General features: G+C 49.5%; 1 protein-coding gene across 1 annotated transcript in view; it reads left to right on the top strand.

Annotated features, from left to right (window-relative positions):
• Positions 1 to 27,327, top strand: part of RAI1 (retinoic acid induced 1) — a 131,161-nt gene that overhangs the window by 14,143 nt on the left and 89,691 nt on the right. Inside the window, exon 2 of the mRNA XM_070761461.1 lies at positions 23,600 to 23,700. The gene's annotated coding sequence lies outside the window, so the exon portion shown is untranslated. The remainder of the gene's footprint in view (positions 1 to 23,599; positions 23,701 to 27,327) is intronic.

A 27,327-nucleotide genomic window follows, 5' to 3' on the forward strand; every position in this document is an offset into this window, starting at 1 on the left:
TTCGATCATGTTCCCCCTTTTCCTTCTGTCCTCCAGACTATACAGGTTGAGTTCATGAAGTCTTTCCTGATACGTTTTATGCTTAAGACCTTCCACCATTCTTCCTTTCCCCCTCTTTTTTCTCCTTTTTTTTCTATGTACAAATGTATAACCTGATGTACAACTACACGCTCAAAGTTCATATATCTTTGTTATTGGCACCTCTTATTTTAGGGACCCCTTCCCCCTTTATTTTCAATAAAGGTTATATTTTTTATTATTTTAAAAAAATGCTCGGCCAGTAAATCTTACACCCAGGAAACAGCAAGATGCAATGCTCTCTCTCTCTCTACACACAAACACACACACACAAATGCACACAAAGGTTTCTGCATTGGGTTATCTCACCGGTGCCTTGAACAGCAGCTCCCGGCCAGAGTTTACAAAGGGTTTTCCCTGCCTGCCCCTCCTGCTCCAGCGAGGGTGGGTTTGCTCCCCTGTTAACAGCTCTGTGTGTAATACACGCACTCACACGCATGCACGTGAGTGGCCGAGGGGAATGTGGTTCAGATGCCGGTGCTGTAAGGCAGCGGCTGGGCTCGGCCACGGAGGCAAGGAGCGCCTTACCTGTCGCGGTGCACCATCTGCTGCTAATGAATGATGCTGGCTGGCTGGCTGGCCATCCTTCCCTGGTCTGGAGGCGCCGGAGAGGGAAGGCCACTGCCGGTGAGAGAGGGAGGGGGGGCGTTTTCTATGGGGAAGGGAATTAATCCATCCCTGTGGCTGGGGGGCTGCCCCACTTGGGATAAAGAAGGGCAGGCGAAGGGAAAGGAAGCGCCTGGCGGTCCTGGATTAAGGCAAGAAGAGACCACTCCCGAATTCTGATCTGGGCCTTAATCTTGCCCCCAGGCCACCTTCCTCGGCTTTGTCCCCCCCCCCGGTGCCCCCCCAGGACTTTTTGCCTGGGGCGAACCTGGTTCTTTCCCTGGCTCTGGTCCTTGGCTGAGCCTGCCCCTGCCCCTCCCCCTGCTTCCCTCTCCCTCCCTCTCCCTCCTTTTCCTATCTCCCTCCCCTTTCCCCTCCCTCTCCCCCTCCCCCTCCCTCTCTTTTCCTTTCCTTTCCTCTCTTCCTCTCCCCCTTTCCCTCCCTCCCTTTCTCCTTCCTTCCCTTTCCCTCTCCCTCCCTGTCCCTCTCTCCCCTCCCTCACCCCTTCTCTCTCCCCCTCCCTCTCTCCCTCTCTCCCTCCTTCCCTTTCCCTTTCCCTCCCTCTCCTTCCCCATTTCTCCTTCCTTCCCTTTCCCTTTCCCTCTCTCCCTCTCTCTTCCCTGCTCCCTCCCTCCCCCTCCCTCCCTTTCCCTCTCCTTCCCTCTACTCTCCCCCTCTCTCCCTCCTTCCTTTCCTTTCCCTCTCTCTTCCCCTGTCCCTCCTTCTCCTTTCCTTTCCTCTCTTCCTCTCCCCCTTTCCCTCCCTCCTTTTCTCCCTCCTTCACTTTCACTTTCCATCTCTCTCCCTCTCTCTTCCCCTGTCCCTCCTTCTCCTTCCCTCTCTCTCTCTTCCCCTACCCTTTCCCTCCCTCTCCTTTCCTCCTCTCTATCTCCCTCCCTTCCTCTCTCCCGGTCCTGGCAAAAGAGAACCAGCCAGTCTCCTGGGTGCCCCAGTTGATGATGGCGGCAGATGAAGGCTCCACCACCACCACCACCGTCGTGGGCTTGCGGTCCTGGCTAATCAAGGTTTGCAGCAGTCTCGGTCAGGATGCCCAAGCTGTGCATCCGAGACAGCCAATAACCATCAATTACAGATGTATCGATTGGCTGTCAGGGTCGATTGAAGCCCTGCCAGGGGAGCCCAGGGGAAGGGACGCAGCGCTCCTGGTTGGGTGGCGGAGGCTCCTTCGGGACAACCTCACGGGTTCTCTTCCCCCTTCTTGGCAGTCAAAGGAGTTGTGCTTGTGTGTGTGTGTGTGAGTGCCGCCACCGAAAGAGCCCCTGCCTCTCTCACCAGGCGCCAGTTCGACAGGAGGCTTCGGGCTGCAGCATCTGGGTTGCTTCAAGTCAGGTTTGAGAGGCCGCGTCTGTTGCTGCGGGACACGGGAGGGGCCAGCCGGCCACCCACATAGGATCTTAAACTCCCAGGATTTCCCAGCAGGAAATTTAAGTCCAGGAGTCTTGGAGTTGCCAAGGTTGGGTAGCTCTGGTCTTTGTGGATATTGCCTTTGGGGCATGCCAGGGGATGAAGTCAAATCTTGACCTTGGTGGACAGAAGCTGCAGTGTCGTGGTTTCATAGAAACACAGAAACATAGAAGGTTGACAGCAGAAAAAAGACCTCCCAGTCAATCTAGTCTGCTCTTATACTATTTCTTGAATTTTATCTTAGGATGGATCTATGTTTATCCCAGGCATGTTTCAATTCAGTTCCTGTGGATTGACCAACCACGTCTGCTGGAAGTTTGTTCCAAGCATCTACAACTCTTTCAGTCAAATCATATTTTCTCATGTTGCTTTTGATCTTTCCCAAACTAACCTCAGATTGTGCCCCCTTGTTCTTTGTGTTCACTTTCCTATTAAAAACACTTCCCTCCTGAACCTTATTTAACCCTTTGACATATTTAAATGTTTCGATCATGTCCCCCCCTTTCCCTTCTGTCCTCCAGACTAGACAGATTGAGTTCATTTAGTCTTTGCTGATACGTTTTATGCTTAAGACCTTCTACTATTTTCGTAGCCCGTCTTTGGACCTGTTCAATTTGGTCAATATCTTTTTGTAGGTGAGGTTTCCAGAACTGGACACAGTATTATTCCAAATGGGGTCTCACCAGCGCTCTATACAGCGGGATCACAATCTCCCTCTTCCTGCTTGTGATACCTCTAGCTATGCAGCCAAGTATTCTACTTGCTTTCCCTACCGCCTGACTGCACTGTTCACCCCTTTTGAGACTGTCAGAAATCACGACCCTGAAGTTTCACAGTCTTCGGTTCGTGATGCTGTGGGGCTCCCCAGATTGCGGATTGTGTTTTCAGTTTACCGACCGGTGACCTAAGCAACTATGGCTTTTTGCCATAAGTCATAGTCAAATGGTGGCCACTGGATGGGGGTTGGGACTGCAGAGTCTGGAGATCTACAGTGGAGTTGAACTCCTGAAGATGCTTGAAACATGCGACAGCATCTTTGGAAAATGCAACCGACGCAACTCATCCGTTGTCTGGACAATTGCTGTTTTCCAAGAGTTGCCCAGGCTACAGCGACTCAGCCTAAAGCTATAATCTTCTGGGTTTACTGATTCCATCTGGGTTAATGAGTTGGGTTAATTAACTCGGTTAGGGTGTTTGGACAACATATTTACTCATTTCGATCGACTGGAGTGTGTGCCCTGCCAAATTTACATAGCACAGCGGAACGAAAGGAAGCTGGCTTGTTGTTGGCTTGGTAGACTTGGACCCTGAGATTATGCCAAACCTGGTTTCAACCCTGGGGGATATGTGAGTCCAGGAAATACAGTGGTACCTCTACCTAAGAACCCCTCTACTGACAAACTTTTCTAGCTAAGAACCGGGTGTTCAAGATTCTTTTTGCCTCTTCTCAAGAACCATTTTCCACTTCCAAACCCGAGCCTCCGAAACTAATCAGAAAAGTTAGGGAGAAGCCTCCGTCGGGCCTGTCTAGGAATCTCCTGGGAGGAAACAGGGCCAGAAAAGGCAGGGAGAAGCCTCCGTCGGGCCTCTCTAGGAATCTCCTGGAAGGAAACAGGTCCAGAAAAGGCAGGGAAAAGCCTCCATGGGGCCTCTCTAGGAATCTCCTGGAAGGAAACAGGGCCAGAAAGGGCAGGGAAAAGCCTCCATGGGGCCTCTCCAGGAATCTCCTGGGAAGAAACAGGGCCAGAAAGGGCAGGGAAAAGCCTCCATGGGGCCTCTCTAGGAATCTCTCGGGAAGAAACAGGGTTGGAAAAGGCAGGGAGAAGCCTCCGTGGGGCCTCTCTAGGAATCTCCTGGAAGGAAACAGGGTCGGAAAAGGCAGGGAGAAGCCTCCGTGGGGCCTCTCTAGGAGGAAACAGGGCCTCCACCCTCCCTGTGGTTTCCCCAATCGCACGCTTTATTTGCGTTTACATTGATTCCTATGGGAAAAATGGCTTCTTCTTACAAACTTTTCTACTTAAGAACCTGGACACGGAACGAATGAAGTTCGTAAGAAGAGGTGCCACTGTATGTGGTTTAGTTGACAAGCCATGGCTACATCCAATCATAAGTGTCTGCACCAGTTTGGCCTTTTGAGACGCCTTAATAGCAATGAGTATTTTTCTACTACGTATCAAAGCTAATTCAGAGTGTTCCGTCACATTTTAGCACAATCAAGAATGAGAATTTTAGTTGGGGTGTTGTAGCCCCTTGCATTTCTCCCCCCCCCCCTTTAGTTCTTCCTGTATTTTGTTTGTTCTTCCTTGTTCGCTGCTTCAAGCTGCGTTTTGCTTTGATGGAAACATGGGGCGTAAATGGAATAAATCATCATGTAGTTACGGCATCCAAAGGGGGGGGGTGGGGGGCGAGGATTGGCCCCCTCTTTTGTTAAGATTACTATAAGGATGATTGCTGACTTTGACAGACCGAGCAAAGGAGGCCATGGGGAGGGCAGGAGGGGGCATCGGGGTCACCAAAGGCGGAAAGGTCCCCCGGGAGCAGAATGCCAGGGCTTCCCCTTGGTGAAATGGCTGGGTTCATCTTTCATGTTTGAAAGCTGGTACTGGGTTTCTCTCTCTCTCTCTCTCTTTTTCTTTCTTTCTGTCTTTCTCTCTCTCTCTCTTTCTCTCTCTCTTTCTCTCTCCATCTCTCTCTTGCTCTCTCTCTCTCTCTTTCTGTCCTTCTCTATCTCTCTCTTTCTCTTTCTTTCTCTCTCTCTCACTTTTTCTTTCTCTCTTCTTTCTGTCTTTCTCTCTCTCTTTTCTCACTTTCTCTCTCTCTTTCTCTCTTTATGTCTTTCTCACTCTCTCTCTTTCTGTCTTTCTCTCTCTCCATCTCTCTCTTGCTTTCTCTCTCTGTCCTTCTCTATCTCTCTTTCTCTCTTTCTCTCTCTCTCTTTCTATCTCTCTCTCACTTTTTCTTTCTCTATTTTTTCTGTCTTTCTCTCTCTCATTCTTGCTTTCCTTCTCTCCTTCTCTCTTTCTCTCTTTCTCTCTATCTCTATCTCTTTCTGTCTTTTTCTCTACCTCTATCTCTCTCTTTCTCTCTGTCTTTCTATCTTTCTCCCTCTCTCTTTCTGTCTTTCTTTCTCTTTCTATCTCTCTCTTTCTCTTTTTCTTTCTCTCTTTCTGTTTTTCTCTCTTTCCCTCTATCTATCTTAATTGTTTAAGCCAGGGGGGGTTCAGCTTTGGCCCACTTTGGCCCTGAGGGTGGGATTCTGGGAGTTAAAGTCCAGCAGTCTTAAAAGGGGCCAAAGTTGAACACTCCGGACTTAAACCCATGTGTGGGTGTGAGATCCAGACACTCCTTCCTCGTGTTGAAACCCCCTCTTATTTATTTTTTTAAACCACCAGGAAAGCCTTCCTGGGCTCCTCTGCAGAATGGCTGCAAGCTCCTCTCTCCCTCCGTCTAATGGTGTTAAATTGATTAGCCCAAACCCCAGCGACAAATCACAGTGTGTGTGTGTGTTTGAGTGGGTGTGTGTTAATAAGATTCAGAGGGGCAAGGATTTGAAGACGCTGGGAGCCCTTCCGACAGCATTACCGTAGAACTGTCAGTAAATAGCTGGGTGGCTTTAAAACTCAGAAAAACAGAGGGAGGGAGGGAGGGAGGGAGGGAAGCTCTCCTATCCCCCCCCCTCTTTCATTGGCTTCAAGAGAAAACGCTGCCAATCACCTGCGTTGCCTCTGCACGCTCCCCTCGCCTCTGCAACAGCGCCAAATCCCCAAACCGCGCGGAGGAGAAAAGAAGCGAGGCCGATGCTAAACAATTCTTTAAAATTAATTATTTTCCCCTTCTCGGTTCCTCCCTCGTCGTTCCAGCCGCTCTCTTCCCTCTCTCTCTCTCCTCTCTCTCTCTCTCCTCTCTCTCTCTCTCCTCTCTCTCTCTCTCCTCTCTCTCTCTCTCTCCTCCGTCTCCCCAGCTAATGACTTCTAAGCACACTGACATTTCCACATGGGCAGCCTCTAACCGTGCGCGTTACATGCTGGTACATAAATTGGCCAGACGGCTCGTAGATCTCTGCAGGAACCTTCCCCTTCGGAGGCCGATCTCCACGGCGAAGCCCCCTGAGATGCCTTCGGAGGGGTGGGGGGAGGCTAATGGGGGGGCTGAGGTCCTCCCTTTTTTTCCCCATTGGTTACCTGCTCCTTTATTTATTTATTTTTATTTATTTATTGGATTTGTATGCCGCCCCTCTCCGTGGACTCGGGGCGGCTAACAACAGTGATAAAAACAGCATGTAACAATCCAATACTAAACAACTAAAAAACGCTTATTATAAAACCAAACATACATACAAACATACCATGCTTAAATTGTAGAGGCCTAGGGGGAAAGAATATCTCAGTTCCCCCATGCCTGACGGTAGAGGTGGGTTTTAAGTAGCTTACGAAAGGTAAGGAGGGTGGGGGCAATTCTAATCTTTTGGGGGGAGTTGGTTCCAGAGGGCCGGGGCTGCCACAGAGAAGGCTCTTCCCCTGGGTCCCGCCAAACGACATTGTTTAGTTGATGGGACCTGGAGAAGGCCAACTCTATGGGACTTAACTGGTCGCTGCGATTCGTGTGGCAGAAGGCGGTCCCTGAGATAATCTGGTCCGGTGCCATGAAGGGCTTTATAGGTCATAACCAACACTTTGAATTGTGACCGGAAACTGATTGGCAACCAATGCAGACTGCGGAACTTTGGTGTGACATGGGCATACTGTATTTAGGAAAGCCCATGATTGCTCTCGCAGCTGCATTCTGCACGATCTGAAGTTTCCGAACACTTTTCAAAGGTAGCCCCATGTAGAGAGCATTGCAGTAGTCGAGCCTCGAGGTCATGAGGGCATGAGTGACTATGAGCAGTGACTCCCGATCCAGATAGGGCCGCAACTGGTGCACCAGGCGAACCTGGGCAAACGCCCCCCTTGCCACAGCTGAAAGATGGTTCTCTAATGTGAGTTATGGATCGAGGAGGACGTCCTTTGCGGCGCTGATCAGTGGTGCAGCCCCCCACACTGCCATTGGCTTGGCAAAATCACAGATAACATCAGCCGTAGAGGTCTTCTTCTAATGATAATAATAATAACAACAACAGAGTTAGAAGGGACCTTGGAGGTCTTCTAGTCCAACCCCCTGCTTAGGCAGGAAGCCCCACATGACTTCAGACAGATGGTGATCTAACATCTGCTTAAAAACTTCCAGTGTTGGGGCCTCCAGAACTTCTGGAGGCAACTTCTGTTCCACTGGTTAAGAAGAAACAGATTTCTATAAAATTTGGGACAAATGGGGGGATTCAAGTTTCAAGTTTCAAGTTTTATTGGATTTATATGCCGCCCCTCTCCGAAAACCCGAGGCGGCTAACAACAATCATGAAAATACACAATAAAACCCAATACTATTACAGAAAATAATTGAGAAACACTGCTTTAACCGGGTTGCCGGCCACTGCTGGAGCCCAGTTAGTGCAGGAATTCAGCTTGACCCCCCCGCCGAACCCTTCTTTCATCCTTGCGTTCTGGATGTTTTACCACGTGAACGACTGCACAACTCCACAAGGCTGTTGTGAGGAAGAGTGGTGGCAGTTTCTTTCCAGCGGGGCAAATCTGGAGGGAAATACAGTGGTGCCTCTACTTAAGAGCTTAATTCGTTCCGTGACCAGGTTCTTAAGTAGAAATGTTCTTAAGTAGAAGCAGTTTTTCCCATAGGAATCAATGTAAAAGCAAATAATGCGTGCAAACCCATTAGGAAAGAAATAAAAGCTCGGAATTTGGGTGGGAGGAGGAGGAAGAAGAAGAGGAGGAGGACAGTCGCTGCTGGAGGAAGAAGGTGAGGTGAAAGGAATAAAAAAAATCAAAAACTTTAAGGCTTTAAAAAAAAAGAGGGACTCTGAGGCAGTGAGGAGGAGCATGCGCCTCCGATACACCTGGTGCGAGGTTGCCTCCCATACACTGCCTCCCATACACTGCCTCCCATACACTGCCTCCCATACACTGCCTCCCATACACTGGCTGCTGCTGCTTCTACCTGCTTCCTCTTCCTCCCCATGCTGAAGGGCTCCCCTCTCCTCTCGCTTGCTTTGTAGCCAACACCTTTCCTTCGCTGTGGTGACTCCTCGGCTGCCCAGAGCGAAGGGAGCGTTTCTTTTCTCTGGGCGCTGGCAGAGGTTTATTCCCTGTCCAAGCACCCAGAGAAAGGAAAATGCTTTGTTCGCTCTGGACTGCCAAAGCCTCCTTAAGCGCCACCGAAAGGCTCCTCTGGCAGCCCAGATGGCCGGGATTAAAGGGGGAATGGCAGGAAACTGGCCGGGCCTTCGTGCCGCTCTCAAATTTCCTGGGAAATTTTCCCGGGCTCGGCTTCTTAAGTAGAAAATGGATCTTAAGAAGAGGCAAAAAAAATCTTGAACACCCGGTTCTTGTCTAGAAAAGTTCTTAAGTAGAGGTCCCACTGTAAATGCATCGTGCTGGTCTTGAAAGGATGTGGGACCCTTTCCTTCCCCAACTCCTTCCCTCCTCGGCCTTTTGTGTGTTTTCCGCAGCTGCTGAGACGTTCCGTGTGAGCTATTATTCCAGGTTTCCTTGCCAAAAATCATTCCTCACTGGGTGGAGAAGCAACCATTAGCAATCAGCCTCTAATCATGCGCCAGAGAAATGTTTGCGGTTCTTTTACCGAAAAGGGATGTGAGTGGAGACGGGCAGAGGCTTCTGGAAAGCGGGTTCCGGGTGTGTGTGTGGGGCTGCCTTGGCCTTCCTCTACAGCAGTGTTTCCCAACCTTGGCAACTTGAAGATATTTGGACTTCAACTCCCAGAATTCCCCAGCCAGATGACACCATAAAGGAGCCTAGGGCGGCTCACACAATCGGGAGGAAGGGAGACATTTATTCATTCATTCATTCATTCATTCATTCATTCATTCATTCATTTATTTATTAGATTTGTATGCCGCCCCTCTCCGTAGACTCGCAAAGGCCCTTCCCTTCCTGCTGGTCAAAGCAATGGAAACGGCAGTTTGATGGTTCCAAATGTGAAATAATGCACTTGGGGAAAAGGAATCCTCAATCTGAGTATTGCATTGGCAGTTCTGGGTTAGCAAAAACTTCAGAAGAGAAGGATTTAGGGGTCGTGATTTCTGACAGTCTCCAAATGGGTGAGCAGTGTGGTCGGGTGGTAGGAAAAGCAAGTAGAATGCTTGGCTGCATAGCTAGAGGTATAACAAGCAGGAGGAGGGAGATTGGGATCCCGCTGTAATAGAGTGCTGGTGAGACCCCATTTGGAATAATCCTGTGTCCAGTTCTGGAGACCTCACCTACAAAAAGAGATGGATCAAATTGAAGGGGTCCAAAGACGGGCTACAAGAATGGTGGAAGGTCTTAAGCATCAAACGTATCAGGAAAGACTTCATGACCTCAATCTGTAGAGTCTGGAGGACAGAAGGAAAAGGGGGGACATGATCGAGACATTTAATTATGTGAAAGGGTTCAATAAGGTTCAGGAGGGAAGTGTTTTCAATAGAGAAGTAAACCCAAGAACAAGGGGCCCCAATCTGAGGTTAGTTGGGGGAAAGATCAGAAGCAACCTGAGAAAATATTATTTTACTGAAAGAGGAGTAGATGCTTGGAAGAAACTTCCAGCAGACGTGGTAGATAAATCCACAGTAACTGAATTTAAACCTGCCTGGGATAAACATAGATCCATCCTAAGATAAAACACAGGAAATAGTATAAGGGCCGACTAGGTGGACCAGGCAGGAGGTCTTTTTCTGCGGTCAATCTTCTCTGCTTCTATGTTTTGTTGAGCTTGAAGGCTTTGCATTTGTTAGCTGCAGGGCTGGATGTAAGAGGAGAGGAGATTCCAGAAAACTGGAGGATGTTGGAAAGCAAAAAGTGGGAGGAAGGGCCTTGGCAGAGCCCAGATGTTGAAACAGATTTTGGAACAGGACACATGTGGGAGAAATGTATCATAGACTCCTAGGGATGGAAGGGATTTTGAATGTCTTCTAGTTCAACCCCCTGCCCAAGACAGGAGTCTTTATACCATAGCAACTCAAAGGCTTCCTTGGAGCCAAGGGAGGGTAAAAACGCCCTCCTCATTTCCCTGGAGGCTCCCTGGAAGCCAAAAACGCCCTCCCGGAGCCTCTGTGCCAGCCAAAAATCAGCTGGCCAGCACACACATGCACGTTGGAGCTGAGCTAGGGCAACGGCTCATGTGGCAGCAGATATGGCTCTGCGTGCCACCTGTGGTACCCATACCATAGGTTCCACATCACTTTTGCAGCACAAAAGGTATGGACAAACCCTGGTCTTGTGTGTACATGAAAACGCCTCTCTTTGCAAGATCCCTGCTGATGCAGAGGAGGTGGTGGGGCAAGGCCGGTCCCACGAGGGGTCACCAGAGCCCCCGAGCCCCATTTCTGGAGACTTGATGAGGTGGGCGAAGGAGCTGAACTTAGAATTGGATGTCGAGGGGGACATTTACCTTCAGTCGCCGGCGCGAGACAGAAGGTGGCTTGTGCTGGCAGGCATTTGCTGGCAGAGTCATTTATGGCTGTGATTGCCGTCCCATCCACCCACCACCCCCTCCCTCTCTCCCAACTCCCCGATGTGCCTCCCTTCTCCTTTTGATGGATCCAATCCTATCTGCCGCGCGCCTGGTTTTCCAGCTCCTTGCTAATTGCTCCAAGCGGCGGCGCCGTGCTCGGAATAAAAGGTGGCTCCTTTGCACCTCCATAAGGGGAGGGGGAGAGTTGTGGGGGGAGACAAGCAGCCCTCTTTTCGGTGGGAGATGAAGGAGAGGGGTGGGGGTGGGAAATGGATGCCAAATCTGCCACCGTTTTCTGAAGTCTGGAGGGGTCCAGGAAGACGAAGGGTGACAGCAGTGGAGTGTCGCTTTCCCTCCGATGCGTGTCTGTACATGCGGAGGCCCTCATGCCCACGTTTATCTTGCATGGTTATTTCATTTTATTTTGGAAAGGGGGGGGAAGTGGGCGCCTTGGTGGCTGTGGTGTTTTTCTCTGCCCTCTTGGGTCAGGGTTCCTCCGCGGCGGCCACCGACCACATTGGCCTCTCCTCTCTCTCTCTCTTCCCAATCGCCCGGCGTGGCTAAACGTCCTTCTTCGCTCGGCTTTCAACATTGCAATTGGGGAAGGTATTGATTTCCTGCCATTTCCTCTGCTGGCGGACTCCAGATCAGGCCCCGGTTAAAATAATCATCGGGGCGATTGCTGGAGCAAGGATCGTTCTTTGAAAAATAAAAAATGTGCATAAGCTACGAACCCAGCTCTGGTCCCGCTCTCAGTCATCGCCTGCCAGCCTGAGATAAGTCCAATTGGACCTTCCTTGGAGGAGATTCCCCAGGGGAATACACCGGTTATGTTGGGAGTGTTCCTTGTCCACCTCAGATTCTGAGGAGGATGAGCCAGGCCCCTCTGGACACTCAGGGCCAAGGAGGTTGCCAGCTGATGCAGAGAGCGAGAGTGAGGGAGAAGGTGACCTGAGTGAACCCGAGGAACCACTAGAGGGAGCTGTTATGACAATGTGCGAGTGGTCCCAGTCAGAGGGTGAGGAAGACATCAGAGTGGAAAGACCCTTCCTATAGGAGATTGCTCAGAAGGCGAGGAGAGTTACATAGTATGAAAGATATTAGCTAACAGCTTTAGTCTCTTCGAAGTGTGATGTCACTTCCAGGCAGTATAAAGGAAAAGGATTGTGGGAAATGGGGTGTGGAGAATCAACGTTGTTCAATGGAAGAGATGTGAAGCTGGGAGCTGTGATTGAACAAGGCCTAAAAACCATGATTTCTGCTTCAACACAAGACATTCTTTGTTGGATGCTGTTCTGCAAAAGCATGGTTAAGTAACGAATGGACTTTATCTAAGGAATGCAGATCAGACCGAGGTTTTGGCCCTCTTCCAGACATAGATTACAGCTAGCTCTAAAGAGAAAAATAACTTCTTATGTGCCGTTTTAAAACCCCGTGTTTTATAATAATAATAATAATAATAATAATAATAATAATAATAATAATAATAATAATAATAGTAATAGTAATAGTAATAGTAATAGTAATAATAATTATTATTACTATTATTATTTATTAGATTTGTATGCCGCCCCTCTCTGAAGACTCGGGGCGGCTCACAACAACGATAAAAACAATATTATACTGGCACAAATCTAATATTAAAAAAACCCTAAAAACCCTATCATAATTAAAAACCAAACTGCACATACATACCAAACATAAATTATAATAAGCCTGGGGGAAAGGTATCTCAAATCCCCCATGCCTGGCGGTATAGGTGGGTCTTAAGTAGTAAGACAAGGAGGGTGGGAGCAGTTCTAATCTCCGGGGGGGAGTTGATTCCAGAGGGACGGGGCCGCCACAGAGAAGGCTCTTCCCCTGGGGCCCGCCAGACGACATTGTTTAGTCGACAGGACCCGGAGAAGGCCAACTCTGTGGGACCTTATCGGCCGCTGGGATTCGTGCAGTAGCAGGCGGTTATATATGCCTGTGTTCGAATAAAGGGTTGGATTTTATCATGGAACAACCTGCCACTAGAAGTTGTGAATGCTCCGACAGTGGAAAGTTTTTAAGCAGATGTTGGATCACCATCTGTCTGAAGTAGTGTAGGGTTTCTGCCCAAGGAGGGGGTTGGACTAGAAGACCTCCAAGGTCCCTTCCAACTCTGTTGTTGTTGTTATTATTATTATTTATTAGAACCAACTGTGTGTGTCCTTGTGGACCCTTCTCAGTTACGTCTTTAATTTTTCTCCCTTTCGGTCACCTAGGAAGTTGGCCACTTGATCTACCCTGTTTCCCCCAAAATAAGTCACCCCCGAAAATAAGACACAGGAGGGGTTTCATAGAATTGCCTAATATAAGGCATCCCCCAAAAGTAAGACGTAGGAGACGTTTTGTTTCGCTGCGTTCCCAAACGGAACATGTATAACACTGCTGTACATAAATTGCATCCCAAAATGCTGCATCTATCAGATTTAAAACGCATCCAACACGCATGAGTCTTCGGAGAGGGGCGGCATACAAATCTAATTAATAATAATAATAATAATAATAATAATAATAATAATAATGCGGCTGCGTGTTTGGATGTGTTTTTGCTGCAGCAGGATACAGGATACAATTCACTGAAAAAATATAAGACATCCCCTGAAAATAAGACGTAGCACATCTTTGGGAGCAAAAATTAATATAAGACGCTGTCTTATTTTCAGGGAAAGAGGGTAGAGGCTGGTTGGGGGACTCCGATCCTGATCCGTCTGTCTGATGTGAGCCCTGATGTCGCTCCCGATGCCTCCCCTGCCCCTATTTCCCCGGCCTTCAGGTGGGGGGCAGGAATTCCCTCCCCCTGCCCAGGAGGAGCCATCGCTCTCTGGCCCTGGCGGCCACTTTCCTTCCTTCCTTCCTCCCTGGAGGCTGGCGAGAATTAGCGGATGACTCTGAAGCCCCCCTCCCCCCTGGACGGCTGCCAAACGTGACCACAATGCAATTATCCTTCCTCTTCTTCTTTTTTTTGGTGATGGGGGGGCGGGTGGGACGGATTCGTTGGACAGCGAGGAGCAATTTCGCGCATGAGCCGGTGGAAGCACCTAAGGGCACAGGGGGGTGGGTTTTCCAGGACCCCTCCCCCCCGGAGTTGTCAGAAGGAGCGCCATTTCGTTTGCATAAGTTAATTTATTTAAATATAAGCCTGCTCCCCCCCCCCAAAAAAACCCCCGGTTGAGTGCAGAAGCAGGGCTGAAGGAAGACGGGGAGCCATTTACCCGGCGCTAAAATAGACCTCCTTGGTTGGGTAGCCGACAGAGAGGAGCTAAAATAAAACAAAGGCTTTCATTGGGTGGGCAGGAGAAAGAGAGGCACATGGAGAGACCCACAAATGATGGACAAAAACCTTTACCCGGGCCAAGAAAAGCTAGCATAATGGTTGTGTTTTCGACAGATGGATTGACTCTGGTTCATGGCCTGTATAGTCAGACTTCAACTTAGGACTATCCATTTAGTGATGGTTCGAAAATACAGTGGTACTTCTACCTAAGAACGCCTCTACTTAGGAACCTTTCTAGATAAGAACCGGGTGTTCAAGATTTTTTTGCCTCTTCTCAAGAACCATTTCCCACTTACAAACCTGAGCCTCCGAAACTGTAACCGGAAAAGGTGTGGAGAAGCCTCCTTGGGGCCTCTCTAGGAATCTACTAGGGTGGAAACAGGGCAGGAAAAGGCATGGAGAAGCCTCTGTGGGGCCTCTCTGGGAATCTACTAGGGTGGAAACAGAGCAGGAAATTGTGGGGAGAAGCCTCCATGGGGCCTCTTTAGGAATCTCCTGGGAGGAAACAGGGCTGGAAAAGGCGTGGAGAAGCCTCCGTGGGGCCTCTCTAGGAATCTACTAGGGTGGAAACAGGTCAGGAAAAGGCGTGGAGAAGCCTCCGTGGGGCCTCTCTAGGAATCTACTAGGGTGGAAACAGGGCAGGAAAAGGCGTGGAGAAGCCTCCGTGGGGCCTCCCTAGGAATCTACTAGGGTGGAAACAGAGCAGGAAAATGTGGGGAGAAGCCTCTGTGGGGCCTCTCTAGGAATCTACTAGGGTGGAAACAGGGCAGGAAAAGGCATGGAGAAGGCTCCGTGGGGCCTCTCTAGGAATCTACTAGGGTGGAAACAGAGCAGGAAAATGTGGGGAGAAGCCTCCGTGTGGCCTCTCTAGGAATCTCCTGGGAGGAAGCAGGGCCGGAAAAGGCAGGGAGAAGCCTCCGTGGGGCCTGTCTGGGAATCTGCTAGGGTGGAAACAGAGCAGGAAAATGTGGGGAGAAGCCTCCGTGGGGCCTCTGTAGGAATCTCCATAGATCCATCCTAAGATAAAATACAGGAAATAGTATAAGGGCAGACTAGATGGACCAGGAGATCTTTTTCTGCCGTCAATCTTCTATGTTTTTATGTTTTTCCGTGTAATGGGCTCTCATGATGCACAATTTGCATTGAGGGGTTTTTTTCACTGGAAACCGGTGTTGGGGAGGCTTCCGGTTTGCAGCAGGAAAGGGGGCAGCAGCTTCCCTGGGGAAACTCCACCACGATGTTTCTAAGTGGTTTGTCACTTGGAGATGGGAGACGTTTCCTAAGTTGAAGGGGGGAGAGGACAAAAGGTTCCCAGGCCGGACGCTCGCCACAGGCCACAAACTATCTTCCCACGGTTTCCTGTCCACCAAAATCGTTCTTGAATTCCTTCCAGGGGTCTTCTGAATGCTCGTGAGGGTCCAGTGGGTGGTTTGGCCGAGGATTGTGTGTGTATATGTGTGTGAGAGAGTTGTGTCATCTTCCCAGTTTATCTTGAAATGCCTTCCCTAGTGCAGTGTTTTTCAACCAGTGTGCCGCGGCACACTGGTGTGCCGTGAGACATGGTCAGATGTGCTGCGAAGCTCAGAGAGAGAAAGAAAGCAAGAGAGAGAGAGAAAGAGAGAGAGAGAGAAAGAGAACAAGAGAAAGAAAGCAAGAGAGAGAGAAAGAGAAAGAAAGCAATAGAGAGAGAGAAAGAGAGGGAGGGAAGGAGAGAGAGAAAGACATAGAGGGAGGGAGGGAGAGAGAAAGAGAGCAAAAAAGAGAGGAAGGAAGGAAGAGAAAGAAAGAGGGATGGAGAGAGAAAGTAGGAATGGAGAGAAAGAGGGAGGGAGAGAGAAATAGAGCAAAAGGGAGGAAGAGAATGAGAGGATTTTTTTGTCCAAACTTTTTTTAGCCCCCACCCTCCCCCCGCTCAATGTGCCCAGGGTTTCGTAAATGTAAAAAATGTGCAGCGGCTCAAAAAAGGTTGAAAATCACTGCCCTAGTGAGTGGTATTCATTGTAGAGGAGAAACAACACTGCTCATCTAAAGGAAGAAGTGTGTATGCCTTCCAATGTCTCTTGACAAATCTATATGTTCTTTTATGTACACTGAGAGCGTCTGCACCAAAGACAAATTCCTTGTGTGTCAAATCACACTTGGCCAATAAAGAATTCTATTCTGACAGTCTCAAAATGGGTGAACGGTCGGGAAAGCAAGCAGGATGCTTGGCTGCATAGCTAGAGGTGTAACAAGCAGGAAGAGGGAGATTGTGATCCCCTTATATAGAGCGCCGGTGAGATCACATTTGGAATAATACTGTGTCCAGTTCTGGAGACCTCACCTACAAAAAGATATGGATCAAATTGAACGGGTCCAAACACGGGCTACAAGAATGGTGGAAGGTCTTAAGCATAAAACGTATCAGGAAAGACTTCATGAACTCAATCTGTCTAGTCTGGAGGACAGAAGGGAAAGGGGGGACATGATCGAAGCATTAAAATGGATTAAATAAGGTTCAGGAGGGAAGTGTTTTTAATAGGAAAGTGAACACAAGAACAAGGGGACACAATCTGAAGTTGGTTGGGGGAAAGATCAAAGGCAACATGAGAAAATATTATTTTACTGAAAGAGTAGTAGATCCTTGGAACAAACTTCCAGCAGACGTGGTTGGTAAATCCACAGTAACTGAATTGAAACATGCGTGGGATAAACATATATCCATCCTAAGATAAAATACAGAAAAGAGTATAAGGGCAGACTAGATGGACCATGAGGTCTTTTTCTGCCCTCAGTCTTCTATGTTTCTATGTTTCTATTCTACAGTATTCTGTTCTTTTTTTAAAAAAAATAATATTGCAAACATCATACAAAGTTCATAATTATACACTTTACCCTTTATCCATAGACCCCATTTAATAATATTTTTAAAAAGAATTTTGTTAGACAACTTCCTTGTTTCTTCCTTCCTCTTACCTCTTTTCCCTTCACTCCTCCTAAACCTCTCTCCCTCTTTCTTCCCTTATCTCTCTCTCTCTCTCTCCACCTCTCTCTCCTTCTCTGCCTTTCTTTCTACTTCCTCTGAACCCTTTTAATACCTTTCCCAGGTATCCTGACCTGTTATATTAAAACATTGCTTAAATTAGCAGGCCATTGCTGCAAAATTCATTTTGAAAACTGTGCCAATTCATTAATTTTCTAATTTATTGCTTCAAACTCCAAATAAGCCTTTTTATTTTAGGTATACAGTGGTACCTCTACCTACAAATGCCTCTACTTACGAACATTTCTAGATAAGAACTGGGTGTTCAAGATTATTTTGCCTCTTCCCAAGAACCATTTTCCACTTACAAACCCGAGCCACCGAAACCATAACTGGAAAATCGTTTTTTAATATTGGATTATTATTGTACGCTGTTTTATGCTTGCTGTTAGCCGCCCCGAGTCTTCGGAGAGGGGCGGCATATAAATCCAATAAATAAATAAATAATAAAAGGCAGGGAGAAGCCCCTGTGGGGCCTCTCTAGGACTCTCCTGAGAGGAAACAGGGCCAGAAAAAGGTGGGAAGAAGCCTCCGTGGGGCCTCTCTAGGAATCTCCTGGGAGGAAACAGGGCCGGAAAAGGCAGGGAGAAGCCTCCATGGGGCCTCTCTAGGAATCTCCTTGGAGGAAACGTGGCCGGAAAAGATGGGGAGAAGCCTCCGTGGGGCCTCTCTAGGAATCTCCTGGGAGGAAACAGGGTCTCCACCCTCCCTGTGGTTTCCCCAATCGAACGCATTATTTGCTTTTACATTGATTCCTATGGGAAAAATGGCTTCTTCTTGCAAACGTTTCTACTTAAGAGCCTGGTCTTGGAACGAATGAAGTCCGTAAGTCGAGGTACCGCTGCAAAATGCCAAATTCCTCTTCCTCTCCTAAAAAACCCCAAATAATTTTGTCATCCAGATTTTCTATCTGATTCACTTCTACTTTTAATTCTCACTGTTAGGGAGATTCAGATTTTTCATCCCTGCCCCGCCTACTCCCTTTGGCACTGCCCCCTCTCTGGTTGGCCACACCCCCTGGTCCTGGCTTCCCCCCCAAAAAACACACAGAGTCTTCAGCTCCCCAAAGGTTGCCAGCTGTTTTGTTTTTATTTTGTTAAATTTTTTGCAGCTGCCTTTCCCAAGATTTCTGCACCTCTGGGGGAAGGAGGTGGGTTGTAAGATCTGACCAGGATCTCCTCTCTTTTGGGAATCCCAGTTTTGGGAAAGGTCCTCCTTTGCAGAAGCCCCTCACCCTGTTTTCTTTTGCTAGAAAGGGGAGAGGAACGCAGGGCGCTTTGCAAAACCTTGGTGGGTCTCGGTTGCAACATCTGTTTAGAATCAAGAAGGCTTTTTTCTCGGAGCTGCAGCCGCCGCCGCAGCAGCCTGCATGGAAATTGAATCTCCAAACAGCCCCCTTTACCCCCCCTCTTATCTTCTCCTTGAGAGGAGACCCCCCCCCCCCGCCTTGACCTTCCTCTGCCTCTCCTATGGGCCACATGAAAGCCGTCTGCTCTGCTGCGCCCCCCCCTCCACCATCGCAATAAAAGGAATTCTAATAAACCCACGGGGAGGGGGGCTGGCCATTCACTCTTGCCATGGAAACCGAAGAAGCTGACCCCGAGCAAGGGCTCTGCGGCTTCACCCCCCCAATTATGTCAGGAAGGAGGAAGGAGAAGAAAGAGAAGAAGGAGGAGCAGAAAAGGGAAGAGGAGGAGGAGGAAGAGAAGGAGAGGAAGCAGAAAAAGAAAAAGGAGAAGGGGAGAAGGAGAAAGAGAAGGAGAAAAGGGGAGAGGAGGAGGGGGAAGGATGACGAAGAGGAGTAGAAGGAGAAGAAGAAGAGGAAGAAGAAGTGAAGAGGAGGAGGAGGAGGAGGAGGAGGAGGAAGAGAAGAAGAGGAAGAAGAAAAAGGAGAAGGAGAGAAGGAGAAAAGGGAAGATCAGGAGAAGAGGAGGAAGGAGAAGGACGATGAGGAGGAAGAGGAGGAGGAGGAGGAGAAGGAGGAGAAAAGGGAAGAGGAGGAAGAGAAGAAGAGGAAGAAGAAAAAGAAGGAGAAGGAGAAAAAGGAGAGGAGGAGGAGAAGAGGAAGAAGAGGAGGAAGAAGGGAAGAGGAGGAGGAAGAGGAGGAGGCTGTAAAGAGATGGGGGGTTGAGAAAGCCTTGGAAGCCCAGCAGACCTCCCGCCTTCAAGGACAGTCCAGGCTGCTCCCTTGGGATGAAGGGAAGGAGAGTCGCCTGCCAGCCAGGAAATTGGGCTTCTTACCATCCCACTGTTTGGGGATGCATGTGTGTGTGTAGTTCCACCCCATTAGCCTGCTGGCCATGGAGTCGCGGTGCCTGGCTTGGACCTCTGCTCTCTCTCCGCTTCCCTCCTCTTGTCAGCCGTGAAGGAGGGCAGGGGGCTCCTTCAATCTGCCCCCTTCCTTTTTATAACAACAGCAACCACAACAGAGTTGGGAGGGACCTTGGAGGTCTTCTAGTCCAACCTCCTGCCCAGGCAGGAAATCCTACACTACTTCAGGAAGATGGTTATCCAACCTCTTCTTAAAAGCTTCCAGTGTTGGGGCATTCACTACTTCTGGTGGCAGGTTGTTCCACCGATTAACTGTTCTGACAGTCAGGAAATTTCTCCTTAGTTCTAAGTTGCTTCTCCCCTTGATTAGTTTCCACCCATTGCTTCTTGTCCTGCCTTCTCCTGCTTTGGGAAATAAGTTGACCCCTTCCTCTTCTTTGGGGCAGCCCCTTAAGTACTGGAAGCCACTCCCCTGTCTCCCCTGGCCCTTCCTTTCTCGAGACCAGTGTTTCCCAACCTTGGCAACTTGAAGATATTTGGACTTCAATTCTGGGATTCTGGGAGTTGAAGTCCAGATATCTTCAAGTTGCCAACGGTTGGGAAACACTGCTCTAGACCAGCCCAGGCCCAGTTCCTGCAACCGTTCTTCCTCTGTTGGAGCCTCCAGGTCTATGCCAGCTGACCCTCTGACCCAGGTCTCTTTATCTTGTGAACAGGGAGGGGGCCTTCCAACCCAGGCTGAGAGTTTGGAGTCTGACGCAACTCCAGGTTCCCCCGAATGTCTGTGGCATCTCAACGTCAGGGATACTTTTCTGATTGGTGCTGTAGCCTTCCGTGCTCTGCATCCTCCTCCTCTCGTAATTCCACCACATCTGGAGGCTGTCCGCTTTGGGGGGCCCGGCTGGGATTGTAAATCTCCATCCCTCCCGTCCTTCCCCCTCCTGGTCTTTGTTGCTCCAAAAGGCACCATGTTTGTGTGTGTGAGAGAGAGAAAGAGAGAGAGAGGGAGAGAGAGAGAGAGAAAGAGGGAAAGAGAGAGAGGGAAAGGGAGAGAAAGAGAGACAGAGAAGGAAAGAGAGAGAAAGGAAGACAAAGAGAAAAAGAGAGAGGGAGAGAGAAAAAGGGAGAGAGAGAAAGATAAAGTGTGTGAGAGAGAGAAAGGAAGAAAAAGAGAGAGAAAGAAAGAAAAAGTGAGAGAGAGAAAAAAGAGATATATAGAGAGGAGAGATATAGAGAGAGGAGAGAGAGGAGTAGGAGTAGGAGTAGCAGAGGGCAATGGTTAAAAGCCTGAGGGTTGGTGGGGTTGAGACCATGGGGAAACCCTCTTTTCCGCAACTCTCTTGGGGCTGCGGGGTAGATTTGGGGAGCCTGCCCAGCGGCTCTGGGCCACAGCGAGGGGCAGGAAGGCTGCTGAAGGAGGAGGGTGGGCTCTCCTCTCAGCCCCTTCCTCCGGCCCCAAACTAGGGGTTAACTACCTCAGGTGACAAAAGACCTTTCTCTTTTTTTCACCCCCCACCTCCACTTTCTCCCATACAAATCAACATGTACTGTATATGCCTTCCAATATCACAACCAATAGATCTAGTTACATGTTTCTATCCATTGTTCAAAAGTCCCGTATCTAATTCCACCCTCTTCTTCTTATCCCAACACTGCTCTGCCCTTCTTCTTGTTCTTTCTTGCCCTCCCTTCCTCCCCCTCTCTCTCCTCCTCCTACCTACTTTCCCCTCCCTCCTCCTCTGCCTCCCTCCCTCTCCTTCTCTTCCTCCCCCCCTGCTTCCTCTTCAACCCCCTTTTACCTTTCCCAAAGTGTCCCCCATCCTACCCTGGGGTGACAAAAAACCTCTCTTTTCTGGAACCTTTTCCCCTCCACTGATACCTTCTAATATTACAATACATAGCTGCACGTTTTTATCCATTGTTCAAAAGTCCGTATCTTATTCCACCTTTTTCTTCTTATCCCCTCTTCTTGTTCTTTCTTGCCCTCCATTCACTCCCTCCCTCTCTCTCCTCCTCCTCCTCCTCCTGCCTACTTTCCCTTCTCTCTCCTTCTCTTCCTCCCTCTCTGCTTCCTCTTCCACCCCTTTTATCTTTCCCAAAGTGTCTTCCATCCTAAGGGGGGGGGAGACCTTTCTTTTTTGTGTTTATAATTAATATTTTTTTGCATTTCCCCCCTCCACTTGTTCCTTCCAATATTACAGTACATAGTTGCACGTTTTTATCCATTGTTCAAAAGTCCGTATCTTATTCCACCTTTCTGTTCTTATCCCAACACTGCTCTGCCCCTCTTCTTGTTCTTTCTTGCCCTCCACTCCCTCCCTCTCTCCCTCCCTCTCTCTCCTCCTCCCTAATTTCCCCTCCCTCCTCCTCTGCCTCCCTCCCTCTCCTTCTCTTCCTCCCCCCCTGCTCCCTCTTCAACCCCCTTTTACCTTTCCCAAATGCCTTCCATCCTAACCCTCTTCTTGTTCTTTCTTGTTCTCCACTCACTCACTCACTCACTCACTCACTCACTCACTCTCTCTCTCTCTCTCTCTCTCTCTCTCTCTCTCCCACTCCTGCCTGCTTTCCCCTCTCTCCTTCTCTTCCTCCTCCTCTGCTTCCTCTTCAACCCCCTTTTATCTTTCCCAAAGTGTCTTCCATCCTAACCCGGGCTGACGAGGGACCTCGGTGGAGACCCTGCCCTCCCTCTCCTCCCGCGTGGGAGAATCACCCCCCTGGGTCAAGAGGTCGACGCTGGGGGAGGGGAAAGAGAGCCCCCCTTTTTTTGCTCCCCCTCCCCTCCTCTTAGGGACCCCTCGCTCCCCTCCCGCATCCCGTCGAGGGTTCCTTTGTTCCCTCCCCCTCTCGCAGCCTCCTTCTCTCCCGCCTGCCACTCCAGAACTCAGCCTCCACGCCGGGGAAATCAGATGCCACCGACTCTCATTTGCCAGGACCCTGCCTCTCCCCCCCCCCCGCCTCCCACGCGCCCCCCCTCGTCCGCCCCACCAGCTCCGAGCTGCGTCAGTCAGTCACTGCCTGTTTGATCCGCCTGCAGCTGCCCGAGCGATGCGAAGCTCCAGGTGCGCCGTGTTCTCCTGCCCCCCCCCGATGGACAAACCCACCCACCCCACTATGCTCGGCGCCCCCTCCCCATTTCCCTGCTGACCCCCAGTGACCGCTCTTTGGCCTCCCCGCCGTCCTCCTCCTCCTCCATCTCCGGCGGAGGCTGCGGGGGAGCGAATCCCCTCGCCCGCCCGCCTGTCCCCCTCCTCTTGGCGGGGTTGGGTTTCAAGGCGAAGGAGGGGCGCAGCCAGCCACGAAAAGGCGGTGGGGATTGCTCAGCTTTCTTCCCCCCCCCCCCTCTCTCTTTGCCACCCTCCTCTTTGGGCTCCGGCGCGCCTTTCCGCGGTCAGCGGCGCCCTTTCCACCCTCGCTCGTTAGCGTTCACCTTGGATGCTGAGCGAGGCGGGGGAGGGGAGGAGGGGGTTTAAACAACTCCGCAGCCTTTTTGATCTCCCCCCTCCTCCCCGCCGCTGCTTGCAAGCAACCTCCGCCCGCCCCCTCCAAGCCCCCAAGCCCGACGCACCGCAGGCTGCCTTGATTTCTGATTGCTATTCTTGGCACAAGCGAGCGCGCGCGCACACACGCGCACCCAGAGGCAGTGAGGGGTGGTAGCGGCGGGGGGGGGGGGGCTCGGATCGCGCACCTCGCGTTGGCCAAGCTGTCACCCACTGGAGAGAGAGCGGCGCGCAAATGCCGCGCCTGCCTTTCCCCCTTGGAAACGAAGCGGAGTCGGGGATCCTGGTGTGTCTATAGCCGAAGTGCGAACTGCCCGTCTCAGCCCCCCCCCACCCCCTTCCTTCCTTCCTTCCTTCCTTCCTTCCTTCCTTCTTCTTATTCTTCCTTTCTTCTTCTAATCCTTCCTTCCTTCCCCTCTGGCACTTTATCTCCCTCCACGCCCGCCCGCCCGCCCTTTCTCTCCTGCTTTTAGCAATCTGCAGCCAACCCATCAAATCCCCCTTTTCTGCAGGCGCGCGCGCGCGCGCGTACGCACACACACACCGAAAGAGAGAGAGAGAGAGAGATACACACACACACATCGCCTCGCACGCCTCACACACACACAACGCCGCTTCTGGAACCTAAAATTTCAAAAACTGGCTGCTACGGGGGCATTTTTAAAATTACCTGCTGTCCCCAGCGGCGTTTGAATAATAGCTGCTCGAAGAGCTCCGAAAAAGGAGAGAAGGAAAGGAAAGGGAAGGAAGGAAGGAAGGAAGGAAGGAAGGAAGGAAGGAAAGAAGCGCCGACTCTGTTACTCCCCCCCACTCATCCCGGTCTCCCTCCTTCCTAAGGATTTAATCGGTGACCGCTGCTTGTCTGGACACAGCGAAGAGAAGAAGACCCGCGCTGAAGAGCGACATTTCGGAAAGAGCTGGAGAAGGACTCCTTGCAGGTACTGTGGTGATTGGGGAGGGGGAGGGAGGGAGGCGGGAGGGGGAGAAAAGAGACAGCCCTTGTGGATGCTTTGGGGTTCCATTGGTGGGCTGGGCGCCGAAAGGCTCTCCGGCCATTCATTCATTCATTCATTCATCCATCCCTTCCCTTGTCTTCTTCAACTGATGCCATTTGCCACTCGAGTGCGCTTGAGAAGAGCAACGTGGGGAGGGCGGCGGGGGGGGGGGGAAGGGAGGCGGCTTCTGGGTACCACCTCCCTCCTTCCCTCCCTGGGGGGTTCTCTCTCTCTCCCCTTCCAAAGAGGGGCTGGGTTTGGAGGGTTGCTGGGATTGGAGATGCAGGCAGAGCTGCCTTTGGGGAAGGGGGGCTCCTTGCCTTGACATCAGTGGGAAGAAGAAGTTTGGCTCTGCTGAGCGAAGGACCGAAGGGAAGTTTAATGGATCCCCCTGGTGTGTGTGTGTGTGTGTGAAGATTTTTGGAAGAAACCAGGGGAGAAAAATTCCACCCCAGCCCAAATTCTCATTTCCCAGGTCATCAGCTTCTCATTTCTCTCCTCTCCCAAGATCAAGGATCTTGGCTAGGGTTGTCCAGGGACCCCTTCTCTCTCCTTGGAAGCGGGGAGGGGGGCTTCTGTTCCCAGGGCAAATATAACACACACACCCTCATATCCCCCCCTGTCTCTTGCCATAAAGAGATGGGCTGTCAAAAGACAGAGAGGAGATTGGAGGCTGTGAGAAAGTACCCAGCCGCTGATGACCCCCGCCAAGGTTTTGAGTGAAGGGAACCCAGATTTTTAATTTATTTATCTATTTATGTATTCATAAAAAAATATAATCTTTATTGAAAATAAACGGGGAAGGGATACATAAAATAAGAGGGCTGTCCAGGTACCAATACAAATGTATATGCGCTTTTTGAGTGTACGGTTGTGCTATTTATGTATTCATTTATCCATCTGGGGATGAGCGAGATTCCTTCCTTGTTCTCAAACCCTTCCCAACCTTTCCTCCAGCTGTGCCAGGTGGGATGGCTGTAGCTCAGGGGGGACATTTCCTTCCGAGGAGCCATCCCATTAAATCCAACAAAGTGGAACGGATTGTGAATTGCAGCCCATCGGTTTGGCGTTTTTGTGTTCTGTGCCCAGGCGTGGGTGGGTGGGCGTGTGGATGTGATTGGAATTCCTGATGTAAATCTAGGAGTTGGGTTTGTGTGTGTTCCATCTATAATTCAGGTTGCCTTGATGTTTGGGAAAGAGGTGGGAGACCAGGAAAGTTGGAGAACGTTTTTTTGGCATCTTTTTAGATCTCCATGGAGATTCTTTGGTCATCCAGGTTGTCCCCAAGGGGCTTCTTCAAAAGGAAATTGGACTTTATGGGCAGAGTCCAGCTGCAAAGTTTGAGAACGTTTTTGCATCTTTTTGGATCTCCATGGAGATTCTTTGGTCATCCAGGTTGTCCCAAAGGGGCTTCTTCAAAAGGAAATTGGACTTTATGGGCAGAGTCCAGCTGCAAAGTTTGAGAACGTTTTTGCATCTTTTTGGATCTCCATGGAGATTCTTTGGTCATCCAGGTTGTCCCAAAGGGGCTTCTTCAAAAGGAAATTGGACTTTATGGGCAGAGTCCAGCTGCAAAGTTTGAGAACGTTTTTGCATCTTTTTGGATCTCCATGGAGATTCTTTGGTCATCCAGGTTGTCCCAAAGGGGCTTCTTCAAAAGGAAATTGGACTTTATGGGCAGAGTCCAGCTGCAAAGTTGAGAACGTTTTTGCATCTTTTTGGATCTCCATGGAGATTCTTTGGTCATCCAGGTTGTCCCAAAGGGGCTTCTTCAAAAGGAAATTGGACCTTGTGGACAGAGTCCAGCTGCAAAGTCCCAGTTGCCTCTTGGGGGAAAAAATCCCTCCTGGGTCTTTTTTAGATGGTATTAAACTTTTGGGAATGGCAGCCAGTTCACAAGAACGGTGGAGGGATGAGCTGAGCAGGTTTCTGGGGGGAAATCTCGGATTAAGTTCTTTGGTGGTGAGATGGGGGCATATTTCCACTTAACCCCCCCCTCCAATAGCTGGTGTTTTTCAGCCTTCCATCCTTCTTTCCTTCCTTCCTTCCTTCCTTCCTTCCTTCCTTCCTTCTTTCATTTTTTTTCTTTCCTTCCTTCTGGAGATATTTTTAAAAATGAGCTATGCCTGGTTTTTGAGTAGGTGGGCTTTTCTTGCCTGTGGTTTCTGTGGAAGGAGGAAGATTGAATAGGATGATGGTTGAAGAAGAGAAAATATAGACATATATTGTTAAATAATATATATATATATATATTGTTATATTTAATGTTGTATGCCACCCTGAGTCGTCTCAAGAAGGGTGGCATAAAAATCTAATAAATAAATAAATAGAGCAGGTTATTTTTTTTCCCTTGCTGGACTCAGAATTAAATCAAGAAAGTCTGAGATTAAATTCCTGCCCAAGAGGAACCTCTGCGAGATCTCCCTCTAACCCAGAGGTCTTCAAACATGGCATCTTTAAGACTGGTGGACTTCAAGAATTCTGGGAGTTGAAGTCCACCAGGTTGCCAAGTTTGGGGACCCCTGGGTTAAGGTGTTAGGGCAGGGGTCCCCAAACTTGGCAATAAGTCTGTCCTCCCTCTGTCCTGCCTTGTCATGTAGAAAATGAATGACTGCCCATCCTCCTCCATCCTTGGCGATCTACAGATAGTCCTCAACTTACAATGATTCACTTAGTGCCCATTCAGAGTTACAACCGCCCTGAAAAGATGCAACTTACAACTGTTTTTACACAAAGCTGTTGCAGCATCCTCTGATCACAAGATCAAAATTCTTGGCCACTGGTTCATGTTTAATGACGATGGCTGTATTCTCAGGGTCATGTGATCTGTTTTTGTGACCTTCTGAATCTGGAAGCCCAATTCAATTAACAGCCGTTCTGCGCTAAACGACCAACCGTCCCGATTCGTTTAACAACAGGGCAAGAAAAGTGATAACGTAGTGCAAAAACCCACTTCATGAATTTCTCGCTTAGCAATGGAAGTGTTGGGCTCAATTCTGGTCGTAGGTACCCGAGTTCTTTAGTAGCAGTTACACATGAGAAACAAAGACCCCCCGTGCACATTTTTGGGTTGCGTCACATCCTTGCCAGTAAAACCCAGTTGCGTTCGCAGCTTCGCACAATTTGAGCTTAGGTGAGAGTGAGTCACAAAATTTGGATCCTGGACTGGCCAGGAGAAATAAGGCCAACGATTGCTTCGCACAACACAAAAGGCACGGACCCTGTGTGTGTGGTCTTTCTTTCCAGGTTGCAAAAAAATCCACTCCGAGTTGTAACCTCTACCAGGTTTAGCCATAAAAGGAATTTTGACTGCACGGGTTGTATGAACTTCGCCATTGTGGTTTCTCTGTCGTGATTTATGGCTCAGCTTATATAAATCCAGGCACCTGTTATTTATAGACAGGGATACAGTTTTTCCAGAGCTTAATCTACATATATGTATACACACACACACACACACACACACACACACACATACACACTGCTCAAAGAAATAAAAGGGAACACTTAAAAAACAGAATATAACTTCAAATAAATCAAACTTCTGTGAAATCAAACCGTCCAACTTAG

This window comes from Erythrolamprus reginae, chromosome 9 (assembly GCF_031021105.1).
Source record: "Erythrolamprus reginae isolate rEryReg1 chromosome 9, rEryReg1.hap1, whole genome shotgun sequence".
In the NCBI taxonomy this organism is placed as follows: Eukaryota; Metazoa; Chordata; class Lepidosauria; order Squamata; family Dipsadidae; genus Erythrolamprus; species Erythrolamprus reginae.